The sequence below is a fragment of the Bos indicus x Bos taurus genome, chromosome 3 (genome assembly GCF_003369695.1).
Source record: "Bos indicus x Bos taurus breed Angus x Brahman F1 hybrid chromosome 3, Bos_hybrid_MaternalHap_v2.0, whole genome shotgun sequence".
NCBI classification, from domain to species: domain Eukaryota; kingdom Metazoa; phylum Chordata; class Mammalia; order Artiodactyla; family Bovidae; genus Bos; species Bos indicus x Bos taurus.
The window spans coordinates 119,425,739-119,439,431 of record NC_040078.1 but is presented as its reverse complement, the minus strand read 5'-3'; positions in this window follow the sequence as shown (position 1 = coordinate 119,439,431).

Below are 13,693 nucleotides of genomic sequence, written 5' to 3'. Positions count from 1 at the left end.
TGACATTGTACAGGAGACAGGGATCAAGACCATCCCCGTGGAAAAGAAATGCAAAAAAGCAAAATGGCTGTCTGGGGAGGCCTTACAAATAGCTGTGAAAAGAAGAGAAGTGAAAAGCAAAGGAGAAAAGGAAAGATATAAACATCTGAATGCAGAGTTTCAAAGAATAGCAAGAAGAGATAAGAAAGCCTTCTTCAGCGATCCATGCAAAGAAATAGAGGAAAACAACAGAATGGGAAAGACTAGAGATCTCTTCAAGAAAATTAGAGATACCAAGGGGACATTTCATGCAAAGATGGGCTTGATAAAGGACAGAAATGGACCTAACAGAAGCAGAAGATATCAAGAAGAGGTGGCAAGAATACACAGAAGAACTGTACAAAAAAGATCTTCACAACCCAGATAATCACGATGGTGTGATCACTCACCTAGAGCCAGACATCCTGGAGTGTGAAGTCAAGTGGGCCTTAGAAAGCATCACTACGAACAAAGCTAGTGGACGTGATGGAATTCCAGTTGAGCTATTTCAAATCCTGAAAGATGATGCTGTGAAAGTGCTGCACTCAATATGTCAGCAAATTTGGAAAACTCGGCAGTGGCCACAGGACTGGAAAAGGTCAGTTTTCATTCCAATCCCAAAGAAAGGCAATGCCAAAGAATGCTCAAACTACCGCACAGTTGCACTCATCTCACATGCTAGTAAAGTAATGCTCAAAATTCTCCAAGCCAGGCTTCAGCAATATGTGAACCGTGAACTTCCTGATGTTCAAGCTGGTTTTAGAAAAGGCAGAGGAACCAGAGATCAAATTGCCAACATCCACTGGATCATGGAAAAAGCAAGAGTTCCAGAAAAACATCTATTTCTGCTTTATTGACTATGCCAAAGCCTTTGACTGTGTTGATCACAATAAACTGTGGGGAATTCTAAAAGAGATGGGAATACCAGACCACCTGACCTGCCTCTTGAGAAATTTGTATGCAGGTCAGGAAGCAACAGTTAGAACTGGACATGGAACAACAGACTGGTTCCAAATAGGAAAAGGAGTACGTCAAGGCTGTATATTGTCACTCTGGTTATTTAACTTATATGCAGAATACATCGTGAGAAACGCTGGACTGGAAGAAACCCAAGCTGGAATCAAGATTGCTGGGAGAAATATCAATAACCTCAGATATGAAGATGACACCACCTTTATGGCAAAAAGTGAAGAGGAACTAAAAAGCCTCTTGATGAAAGTGAAAGAGGAGAGTGAAAAAGTTGACTTAAAGCTCAACATTCAGAAAACAAAGATCATGGCATCCTGTCCCATCACTTCATGGGAAATAGATGAGGAAACAGTGGAAACAGTGTCAGACTTTATTTTGGGGGGCTCCAAAATCACTACAGATGGTGACTGCAGCCATGAAATTAAAAGACGCTTACTCCTTGGAAGGAAAGTTATGACCAACCTAGATAGCATATTCAAAAGTAGAGACATTACTTTGCCAACAAAGGTTCGTCTAGTCAAGGCTATGATTTTTCCAGTGGTCATGTATAGATGTGAGAGTCGGACTGTGAAGAAGGCTGAGCGCCAAAGAATTGATGCTTTTGAACTGTGGTGCTGGAGAACACTTGAGAGTCCCTTGGACTGCAAGGAGATCCAACCAGTCCATTTTGAAGGAGATCAGCCCTGGGATTTCTTTGGAAGGACAGATGCTAAAGCTGAAACTCCAGTACTTTGGCCACCTCATGGGAAGCGTTGACTCATTGGAAAAGACTCTGATGCTGGGAGGGATTGGGGGCAGGAGGAGAAGGGGACGACAGAGGATGAGATGGCTGGATGGCGTCACTGACTCAATGGACATGAGTGTGAGTGAGCTCCAGGAGTTGGTGATGGACAGGTAGGCCTGGCATGCTGTGATTCATGGGGTCACAAAGAGTTGGACACGACTGAGCGACTGAACTGAACTAAACTGAGTAGAAAATGTAAATGTATAAATCAAAAACTGATGGAATTAAAAACGTAGTCATATGTCCAAATCATAGTTGATATTTTGTATACCTCTCTTAGTAATTGATAAAACAATTACCAGATAATAAATAGTAAGTTAGAACTGAATTAAAATATCAACCATATGGACCTACTTGACATAAATAGAACAATACACTCAGCAACTGTAGAGTATATGGAAGCACATGGAAGATCACTGTATGAAGGTGAATAATATCTTCTCCCCAAAAATCATCTAGTTTGGAATGCAGAATGTGACCTTATTTGGAAATAAGGTCCTTCCAAATAAGTTAGCATGAGATCATGCTGGATTAAATGGCCTTAAATCCAATGACTGGTGTCCTTTTAGGAAGAGGAAATGACACAGAGACACAAAGACACAAGGACTAAGGGCATGAAAGACTGGCCAGAGGTTGGAATGGTGCAGCAAAGGGGAAGGAAGGAATGCCAAGGATACCAAGAGCCTCCAGGAAGAGGCGTATGTTTTCCTAGAACTTTCACGGGCAACAGACTCTGTTGATAGCTTGATTTTGAACATCTATCCTGCAGGCCTGTGAGAGAGTAAATTCTTGTTGCTATAAGTCACCAAGTTTGTGTTACCTAGTTATGGCGGCCCTGGTGACTGACACAGGAGGGTGGTGAGGGAGTTTGCTTTCACCCGGAAAGGTCAGCAATACACCTTCACTCTCCTGTCTCAGGGCTATGGCACCTCTCCAGCTCTATGTCAAAATGCACTCTGCAGGATCTTGATCACATTTCCCAATCCTTCCATGTTCTAGTTCACTTATTTCAATTGTTTTAAAAATGAAATTATGCCCCCAACTACTTGTGGCATCTTCTTTACAGAGACTTTTAGGACACTTCCATTTCCTTTTTTAAATTTGGTTTTTCAGTAATGAAAATTTTGTAATGGACATTTTCCCCCTCCAAAGTGTATATATTTTGAAGTGGATTCCTGAGTAGAAAGGTATATTGTTTCTCAAACTCATTAGTTCAGTTCACTCGCTCAGTTGTGTCTGACTCTTTGCGACCCCATGAATCACAGCATGCCAGGCCTCCCTGTCTATCACCAACTCCCGGAGTTCACTCAAACTCACGTCCATCAAGTCGATGATGCCATCCAGCCATCTCATCCTCTGTCATCCCCTTTTCCTTCTGCCCCCAATGCCTCCCAGCATCAGAGTCTTTTCCAATGAGTCAACGCTTCCCATGAGGTGGCCAAAGTACTGGAGTTTCAGCTTTAGCATCTGTCCTTCCAAAGAACACCCAGGGCTGATCTCCTTCAGAATGGACTGGTTGGATCTCCTTGCAGTCCAAGGGACTCTCAAGTGTTCTCCAATACCACCATTCAAAAGCATCAATTCTTTGGTGCTCAGCCTTCTTCACAGTCCGACTCTCACATCTATACATGACCACTGGAAAAATCATAGCCTTGACTAGATGGATTTTTGTTGGCAAAGTAATGTCTCTACTTTTGAATATGCTATCTAGGTTGGTCATAACTTTCCTTCCAAGGAGTAAGCGTCTTTTAATTTCATGGCTGCAGTCACCATCTGCAGTGATTTTCAGTTCAGTTCAGTAGCTCAGTCGTGTCCAACTCTTTTCGACCCCATGAATTGCAGAACGCCAGGCCTCCCTGTCCATGTTCATCACCCAGAGTTCATCAAGACTCACGTCCATCGAGTCAGTGTTGCCATCCAGCCATCTCATCCTCTGTCATCCCCTTATCTTCCTGCCCCCAATCCCTCCCAGCATCAGAGTCTTTTCCAATGAGTCAACTCTTCCCATGAGGTGGCCAAAGTACTGGAGTTTCAGCTTTGGCATCATTCCTTCCAAAAAAATCCCACAACTGATCTCCTTCAAAATGGACTGGTTGGATCTCCTTGCAGTCCAAGGGACTCTCAATAGTCTTCTCCAGCATCACAGTTCAAAAGCATCAATTCTTCGGTGCTCAGCCTTCTTCACATCCATACATGACCACAGGAAAAACCATAGCCTTGACTAGTCAAAACTTTGTTGGCAAAGTAATGTCTCTGCTTTTGAATATGCTATCTAGGTTGGTCATAACTTTCCTTCCAAGGAGTAAACGTCTTTTAATTTCATGGCTGCAGTCACCATCTGCAGTGATTTTGGAACCTGAAAAAGTAAAGTCTGACACTGTTTCCACTGTTTCCCCATCTATTTCCCATGAAGTGATGGGACTGGATGCCATGATCTTCGTTTTCTGAATGTTGAGCCTTAAGCCAACTTTTTCACTCTCCACTTTCACTTTCACCAAGAGGCTTTTTAGTTCCTCTTCACTTTCTGCCATAAGGGTGGTGTCATCTGCATATCTGAGGTTATTGATATTTCTCCCAGCAATCTTGATTCCAGCTTGTGTTTCTTCTAGTCCAGCGTTTCTGATGATATACTCTGCATATAAGTTAAATAAGCAGGGTGACTATATACAGCCTTGATGTACTCCTTTTCCTATTTGGAACCAGTCTGTTGTTCCATGTCCAGTTCTAACTGTTGCTTCCTGACCTGCATACAAATTTCTCAAGAAGCAGATCAGGTGGTCTGGTATTCCCATCTCCTTCAGAATTTTCTACAGTTTATTGTGATCCACACAGTCAAAAGCTTTGGCATAGTCAATAAAGCAGAAATAGATGTTTTTCTGGAACTTTCTTGCTTTTTCCATGATCCAGCGGATGTTGGCAATTTGATCTCTGGTTCCTCTGCCTTTTCTAAAACCAGCTTGAATATCTGGAAGTTCATGGTTCACGTATTACTGAAGCCTGGCTTGGAGAATTTTGAGCATTACTTTACTAGCGTGTGAGATGAGTGCAATTGTGTGGTAGTTTGAGCATTCTTTGGCATGGCCTTTCTTTGGGATTGGAATGCAAACTGACCTTTTCCAGTCCTGTGGCCACTGCTGAGTTTTCCAAATTTGCTGGCATATTGAGTGCAGCACTTTCACAGCATCATCTTTCAGGATTTGAAATAGCTCAATTGGAATTCCATCACCTCCACTAGCTTTGTTCGTAGTGATGCTTTCTAAGGCCCTCTTGACTTCACATTGCAGGATGTCTGGCTCTAGGTCAGTGATCACACCATCATGATTATCTGGGTCGTGAAGATCTTTTTTGTACAGTTCTTCTGTGTATTCTTGCCACCTCTTCTTAATATCTTCTGCTTCTGTTAGGTCCATTACAATTTCTGTCCTTTATCGAGCCCATCTTTGCATGAAATATTCCCTTGGTATCTCTAATTTTCTTGAAGAGATCTCTAGTCTTTGCCATTCTGTTCTTTTCCTCTATTTCTTGCATTAATCGCTGAGGAAGGCTTTTTTATGTCTTCTTGCTATTCTTTGTAACTCTGCATTCAGATGCTTATGTCTTTCCTTTTCTCCTTTGCTTTTTGCTTCTCTTCTTTTTACAGCTATTTGTAAGGCTTCCCCAGACAGCCATTTTGCGTTTTTGCATTTCTTTTCCATGGGGATGGTCTTGACCCCTGCCTCCTGTACAATGTCACGAACCTCAGTCCAAAGGTTCAACTAGTGCATTTAACAAGCTAGTTGTTTTAACTGCATATGCAAAAAGAACCGGTTTTGCAGTTGTCAAGAAAAAATTTTATTTTAACCAGCTTTCTCTGGGGTCTAAAGAATATCATGGCCATCCTGTGTCCAAAAGTCATCTTTCCTTTCTGTAGTCATAGTTTTATACACAAATTATAGATGAAATAGTGCTCAAATTGATTCTGATATCATGGGCAGATAAGCTGATAAAAATCTTGGATTGTCCCTCTGGTGGGAAGGGAGGTCTTTGTCCCATCAGAAGAATGGGAAGGGTTCAGGGAATTTGCAGGAGTGGGGGAAGCATGGTCCTTCCCCGACCCTGAGAAACAGGAAGTTAGAAGGGTAGTTAGAAGGGAATTCTTTAGGATGTTCAGGAGAGGGGGAAGTTTGGTTCCCTCCCCACATGAGAGATAAGCACAGTTAGAAGGGGATTCTTTAGAAAGTTAGGAGAGTTGGGTTTTTTTTTTTTTTTTTTTGCTTTCCATTTAAGCCACATTGAGATTTTTTTTTTCAACTACAATTTTATTTTATTTTTAAAGTTTACAAAATTGTATTAGTTTTGCCAAATATCAAAATGAATCCACCACAGGTATACATGTGTTCCCCATCCTGAACCCTCCTCCCTCCTCCCTCCCCATACCATCCCTCTGGGTCGTCCCAGTGCACTAGCCCCAAGCATCCAGTATCGTGCATTGAACCCGGACTGGCAACTCATTTCATACATGATATTTTACATGTTTCAATGCCATTCTCCCAAATCTTCCCACCCTCTCCCTCTCCCACAGAGTCCATAAGACTGTTCTATACATCAGTGTCTCTTTTGCTGTCTCGCACACAGGGTTATTGTTACCATCTTTCTAAATTCCATATATATGCGTTAGTATACTGGATTGGTGTTTTTCTTTCTGGCTTACTTCACTCTGTATAATAGGTTCCAGTTTCATCCACCTCATTAGATCTGATTCAAATGCATTCTTTTTAATGGCTGAGTAATACTCCATTGTGTATATGTACCATAGCTTTCTTATCCATTCATCTGCTGAAAGTTAGGAGAGTTTTTGATCCTTCAGGCTTTTGAATATAGCAGAAAGACCTGGACCAAGGGGAAGCTCAGAATGTTTCCCTAGAGATCATGTGGATATGAAAAGTCGAGCAGGGGTGGCTAGGAAATCTGATCGAGAGAGACAGAGGGGGACAGGAGATAGGGGGGCAACAGAGAGACACACGCAGCATGAGTCCCTCAAATCCGGATTCTGACTGAGGGTCATGAAGGACTGAACGTAAGGAAATCCTGAGTCCTTTCCCTCCTCTTGGCAAAAGCTAGTGTGCCATTCAGAGGCCATTTTTTGGGGTTCCCCAGTTTGTCCTGGGGCTAGGCCTTTTGCCATGTGAAAATGTTCCCGTTTCTGAGAATGTATCCAGGGGTTGAGTCTGAGAGAGGCTCCCAGGATGTACCAGAACCCACTCAGCCTACCTGCCATAAAATGGGGTACTGAGAGTCACCGGCTGACAGAAAGGTGTCCCTTTTGTCCCAGTGAACTCTCCGTGCGACTAATGGCACCAAAATGGCCGACCATCCCAACAGCCACGTCTGACAGTGAGAGGTGACCCCTGAGGACCATGCAGCTAGGGCACTGTGTAACCCGGGCTGAGACAGACAGATTCCCAGGCCAACCGGGTGACACCATTTGGTGATTCCCTGAAACGTGGAAGACACTCTTGGGGTGGCTCACAGGCAACGCCTAGGCTCCTGTAAATCAATCTGGACTGAAAGGGGAAAAAGTGAAAGTGACAGGGAAGAAGGCTGAGGAATACACCTCACAATCCTATTGAGGAGGTGGTGGCCAGGGGACAGTGGCCTCTGCTTTGCCCCAACCGCTATGTGCCTGACAAGGCGGTCGGAAGTTGTCTTGCTGGGGGTGGATGCCCTTGCAGCCTGATCTGTTACATGTCCCCTGTTACATGTCCCCCTTATCCTCGTATGGAAGTCTTCATGTGACAGGCACCCTAAGGGCTTTTAGGTGCCTGACCTGTGCCCACACAACATCAGTTGGCCTAGTCCTCAATTGCCTTTTGGAGAAGGCAATGGCACCCCACTCCAGTACTGTTGCCTGGAAAATCCCATGGATGGAGGAGCCTGGTGGGCTGCAGTCCATGGGGTCGCTAAGAGTCGCACACGACTGAGCAACTTCACTTTCACTTTTCACTTTCATGCACTGGAGAAGGAAATGGCAACCCACTCCAGTGTTCTTGCCTGGAGAATCCCAGAGACTGGGGAGCCTGCAGCAGCAGCAGCAGCAGTCCTCAATTAGAAAGAAGAAAAAGGAGAGCCCCTCACCCATTCGGGTGGCAGCTACTGGCATGCACTGAGCAGCAGGGCCTTTGGACACACCAGAGGCTGACACTGAGCAGAGCCCCTCAGCTGCTTCTGTTAGGGGAAGCACACTGATTGAGGCCGCCCACCCTGGCCAGGCACCACAGTAACCATTTGCATGAGTTGTTTTATGAAAGGAGATCCTGATGAGGAATCCAGAACTGATAAGCCGCCACCAACCAGAAGAGTTCGGGAAAGGTCGAAAGGAGACACTGCGTGTCCGTCCACTTCCCAGAATCCCTCTTGCTGGCATCCATCTTGGCTGAGTGATGCGTGCACCACCAGGAAAGACTCTGGATTAGAGTGGTGGCCCAAAGGCCACCCAGAAACTAATCCCATCACCATAAAACCCGAGACTGTGAGCCACGCGGCAGAGCTGTTCTCCTGGGTTCCGTTACCCTACTGCTCTCCACCCGGGTGCCCTTTCCCAATAAAATCCCTTGCTTTGTCAGCACATGTGTCTCCTCCAATGATTCATTTCTGAGTGTTAGACAAGAGCCCAGTTTTGGGCCCTGGAAGGGGTCCTCCTTCCTGCAACACTTCCACAGCACTCACCTGTTCACAGGGGGGCCCTATGAGAAAGGAGAAGTGAGGAAGTGGGGAAGAGACCCCGAGTCACCATAAGGGCCACTAAAATTGTCGTGGTCTGGGAGAGGGTTGGAAAAGAATTTCTAGACATGAGACAGAATGAGAGGGAAATAAAGTGTATTAGAACGGAAAATGCTGTTAGAACAGCTGTCCAGCTCAAGGGAGAACCAACGTTGAACAGGGGTCCTTAATACTCTTTTATACCCAGGGTACAGGGAGTGGGTTTGGGGGTCTTGTGGGTCATTTGCTGATTGGATAAGGCACGTATACTGGGGTGGGGGGGGCAGGGAGAAGAGTAAGGCAAATACCTTCTCCCTGTGTGGGATAGGAGGGGAGACAGGTTATACTGCTCAGGAGGACCTGCAATCCTTTAATAGTTACAGAATGGGGGAGGGAAGGATGATAAGGGTCTGGATTTTCCATTCCTGCATTCCAAGACCCTCCTTGGTCTTACCTGCCCTTTAGTCCTTGGGTCACCACAGAAACCTCCTTTTGATTTGTATAGAGAAGGGAAAAAAAGCCCGACACTTTTAATTTGTTTCCTCCTCTTGGGGACCCCTAGACTTCCTGCCCGTTACCCTCTCACTAGAAGGGTGGGATGAGGAGGGAGGTGGGAGGGATGTTCAAGGGGGAGGGGACATGGGTAAACCTACGGCTGATTCATTTTGATGTTTGGTAGAAACCAACACGATACTGTAAAGCAATTATCTTTCAATTAAAAATAAATAAATTCTGAAGAAAGATTGTGATATGTGATGAAAGATGGATTTTATGCAACAACCAGCAACAACCGGCTTAGTGGTTAAACCGAGAACTCCGAAGCACTTCTGAAGCCAAACTTGCACCAAAACAAGATCACGACCACTGTTTGGTGGTTTGGTGCCCATCTGATCTACTAAAGCTTTCTGAATCCCGGCAAAATCAGTACATCTGAGAAGTATGCTCAGCAAACTGATGAGATACACTGAAAACTGCAATGCCTACAAACAGCTTTGGTCAACAGAATGGGACCAATTCTTCTCCAGGACAACGCCTTACCACATGTCACACAACCAATGTGCCAAAAGTTGAACCAATTGGGCTACAAAGTTTTGCTTCATCCGCCATGTTCACCTGACCTCTCACCAATTTACTGATTCTTCAATCGTTTCAACCACTTTTTGCAAGGAAAATGCTTCCACAACCAGCAGGAGGCAGAAAATGCTTTTTTTCCAAGATCTTGTTGGATCCTAAAGCATGGACTTTTATGCTACAGAAAAAAGTTAACTTACTTCACAAGGGCAAAAATGTATTGACTGTAAAGGTGGCTGTTTTGATTAATAAAGATGTGTTTGTGCCCAGTTATGTGAATTAAAATCCACAATCCAAAACCACATTTAGTTTTTCACCAAACTAAATAATATGAAAAATTTAAAGTAGGTTATTGGTTTGTTTAATTGTAATAATTCCTTATATTCTGAATATTATACTCTTATCAGACATAACATTTGCAAATATTTTTCCCATCCCACAGGTTGCCTTTCCACACTTTTATTTAAGTCTTTAATGCACACATTTTTAATTTTGATGGAGTCCCATGTATTTATTTTTACTTTTGTTTCAAATACTTTTGGAGTCATATCCAAGAAACCATTGCAAAATTTAAGGTCATTAAGCTTTACTTAGGAGTTTAAGAGGCTTAGGTCACACATTTAGGATTTTAATCCATTTTAAGTTAGTTTGTGTTCATGATGCAAGGTTAAGTGACTGAACAGCCAGTTTCCCAAAGCCATTTGTTGAAAGGGCTGCCTTTTCCCCAGGGAGATGTCCTGGCACATTTGTTTTCCATCATTTGATTACATCCACGAAGGCTCATTTCTGGGCTCTCTGTTCTGCACCACTGTTCTATAAGTCTGTCTTTGTGCCAGTACCACACTGCTTTGATTATTGTAGATTTGTAATATGTTTTCAGATTTAGAAGTCTGAGATGTCCAACTTTGTCTTCAAGATTGTTTTAGTTGTTCGGTCTTTCCTGAGAATCCATATGAATTTTTAAATGTGCTTTTCATTTTCTGCAAAAAATAAAGTTGCGATTTCGATAAGGATTACATTGAACCTTAGATCACAATAGGTGATATTAACAGCTTCCAACTCATCCACATAGGATATCTTTCGCTTTTTTAATTACTTGTAATTTCTTTCAACTATGGCTTCTAGTTTTACATTTGTCTCTTTGGTTGAGTCCTTAGTAGTTTTTTTTTTGTTTTGTTTTTTTTAATAAGTTCACTTTATTAATTCCTTTTCACACAGTTCATTGACCATGCATAGTAATGCTGCTGATTTTAATGTATTAATTTTGTATATTGACAAATTGGTAAATTTGCTATTTCTAATAGATTTTTAATGAATTTTTAGGGTTTTGTATATATAAGCTGGAATCAAGATTGCTGGGAGAAATATCAATAACCTCAGATATGCAGATGACACCACCCTTATGGCAGAAAGTGAAGAGGAGCTAAAAAGCCTCTTGATGAAAGTGAAAGAGGAGAGTGAAAAAGTTGGCTTAAAGCTCAACATTCAGAAAACTAAGATCATGTCATCTGGTCCCATCACTTCCTGGGAAATAGATGGGGAAACAGTAGAAACAGTGTCAGACTTTAATTTCAGGGGCTCCAAAATCACTGCAGATGGTGACTGAAGCCATGAAATTAAAAGACACTTACTCCTTGGAAAGAAACTTATGTCCAACCTAGATAGCATATTGAAAAGCAGAGATATTACTTTGCCAACAAAGGTCCATCTAGTCAGGGCTATGGTTTTTCCAATGGTCATGTATGGATGTGGGAGTTGGACTGTGAAGAAAGCTGAGCACCAAAGAATTGATGCTTTTGAACTGTGGTGTTGGAAAAGACTCTTGAGAGTCCCTTGAACTGCAGGGAGATCAAACCAGTCAATCCTAAAGGAAATCAGTCCTGAATATTCATTGGAGGGACTGATGCTGAAGCTGAAGCTCCAATACTTTGGCCACCTCATGCAAAGACTGACTCATTGGAAAAGACCCTGATGCTGTGAGGGATTGGGGGCAGGAGGAGAAGGGGATGACAGAGGATGAGATGGCTGGATGGCATCACCAACTCGATGGACATGAGTCTGGGTGAACTCCGGGAGTTGGTGATGGACAGGGAGACCTGGAATGCTGCGATTCATGGGGTTGCAAAGAGTCAGACACAACTGAGGGACTGAACTGCCTGACTGTCTGACTGATATATATTATAACATCATATGTAAACAGAGATATTTTAAATTCTTTGTCAATTTGGATCTCTTTTATATCTTTCTTCGTGATTAATTGCTGAAGCCAAGATTTCCAGTGAATAGAAGTGGGAAGAGCAGGCATCCTTACTTTGTTCCTAATCTTATAGGAAAATCTTATATGTATCACACACACACACACACACATATATATGTATATGTGTATATATATATATATATATATATATATATATATATATATATATCATGGACTTTCCTGTTGGGTCAGATGGTAAAGAATCCACCTGCAATACAGAAAACCTGGGTTCAATCTTTGGGTTAGGAAGATCCCCTGGAGGAGGGTTTGGCAACCCACTCCAGTATTCTTGCCTGGGGAATCCCATGGACAGAGGAGTCTGGCGGGCTGCAAGCCATGGGTTCGCAAAGAGTCAGACATGATGAGTGAATAAGCACAGCTCATATATATATCAATGTTTACATTCATACATAAACCACATTGTTTATATATATAATTGCTTACATTCATATACATGATGAAAAGGTGTTGATTTTTATCAAATTTTAACTGTATTAATTGAGACGATCCTGGACTTTTCCTGCCATCATTCTCTTAATGTACTGTATTATATTCTTTGAATTCCAAAGCATCACATGCCTTTATAATATTTATTTACATTTACTCAGTAATACTATTCTCTCTCCCCTCATATGTTTATTTATTGCACACACAAATTTGTTGTCATTAGGAGTTTTATTATAGAAGTGAAAATAAACATTGTCTAGTTGTATCACCTTGACCCAAATTACACACAGGAAAATGTCCCTGATGACTTCCACATATATTTAACCATTTCTCTTGACCCTACCCAGATGCAGGACCTTGCCATCTCCCGTTAAGCAATGATAAGCATTGACTGAAAGGCCTTAACTTTCAAGAAGCAATGACTCCTGCCTCCACTTGGCCTCTTTCAAGCCCACCTTCACCACCATCACAAAACAGAATTGCTTGAGAAATAACTACAATAGGTGGGCAAGTTTCCACGTGGTGCGATTGATGTCACTGGCACAAGTTTTGCTTCAGTGGCCCAGGTCTGACAAACAGTGTGTCTCATCGAGGAGCCAGCTCAGTGGTCTGATGTGAATCTGGTGGCTCCGTTTGGGTCAGATGTTTCCATGGTTCCTGCTCCATCACACCAAGGGTATGAGTGACATTGTCATTAGAGACGGTCACCCAGACCTCCAGGCACGTATTCACCTCCCTAGTCTCAGAATGGAAGACATAGGTCTCTCTATTTGTGCTAATATCTTATATTTATGAATATATAAAAACATTATACAGTGAAATTCACTCCTGAACTCACCACTACACAGATCAAGACAAAGAAACTTTCCTAAATTCCATTTCTTGTACTCCAGAGTTAACTACTCTCATGACTCTAAAATCGATGCTATAAATTCAAGGGAAAAAATTAATGTAAAAGAAGGTGCACCATGTCAAAGAATATGTAGAGGACTTTGAGGAGGAAAAGAGAAAGATGTCTTAAATCATTCCATTTAGTGCAACAATTGAAACTGAAGTTTCAGCAAATGTCTAATAGAAAATAAGAAAGAAAACCCAAATGACCAGGAATACGTTGAAAAAGTTACTAGAACACATTGGCAACTGGGAATTACAAATTAAAACAAAACAGCACAGATTTAGCACACACAGAAAAATGAGGATATATGAAAACTAAGACTCATGCATTGCTGATAGCTCTCCATTGGTATAATCTTTTTGAGAGGAAAATTGCCCAGATGCATATAAACATCAATTTACGTGACGTGATTGCTCACCAAGAAAAGTGAAAGGCCAGAATGATTTACAGCAAACAAACAAACAAACAAACAAACAAAAAAAAAAAACCAACCTCCTATTCCGATAGATGTTAT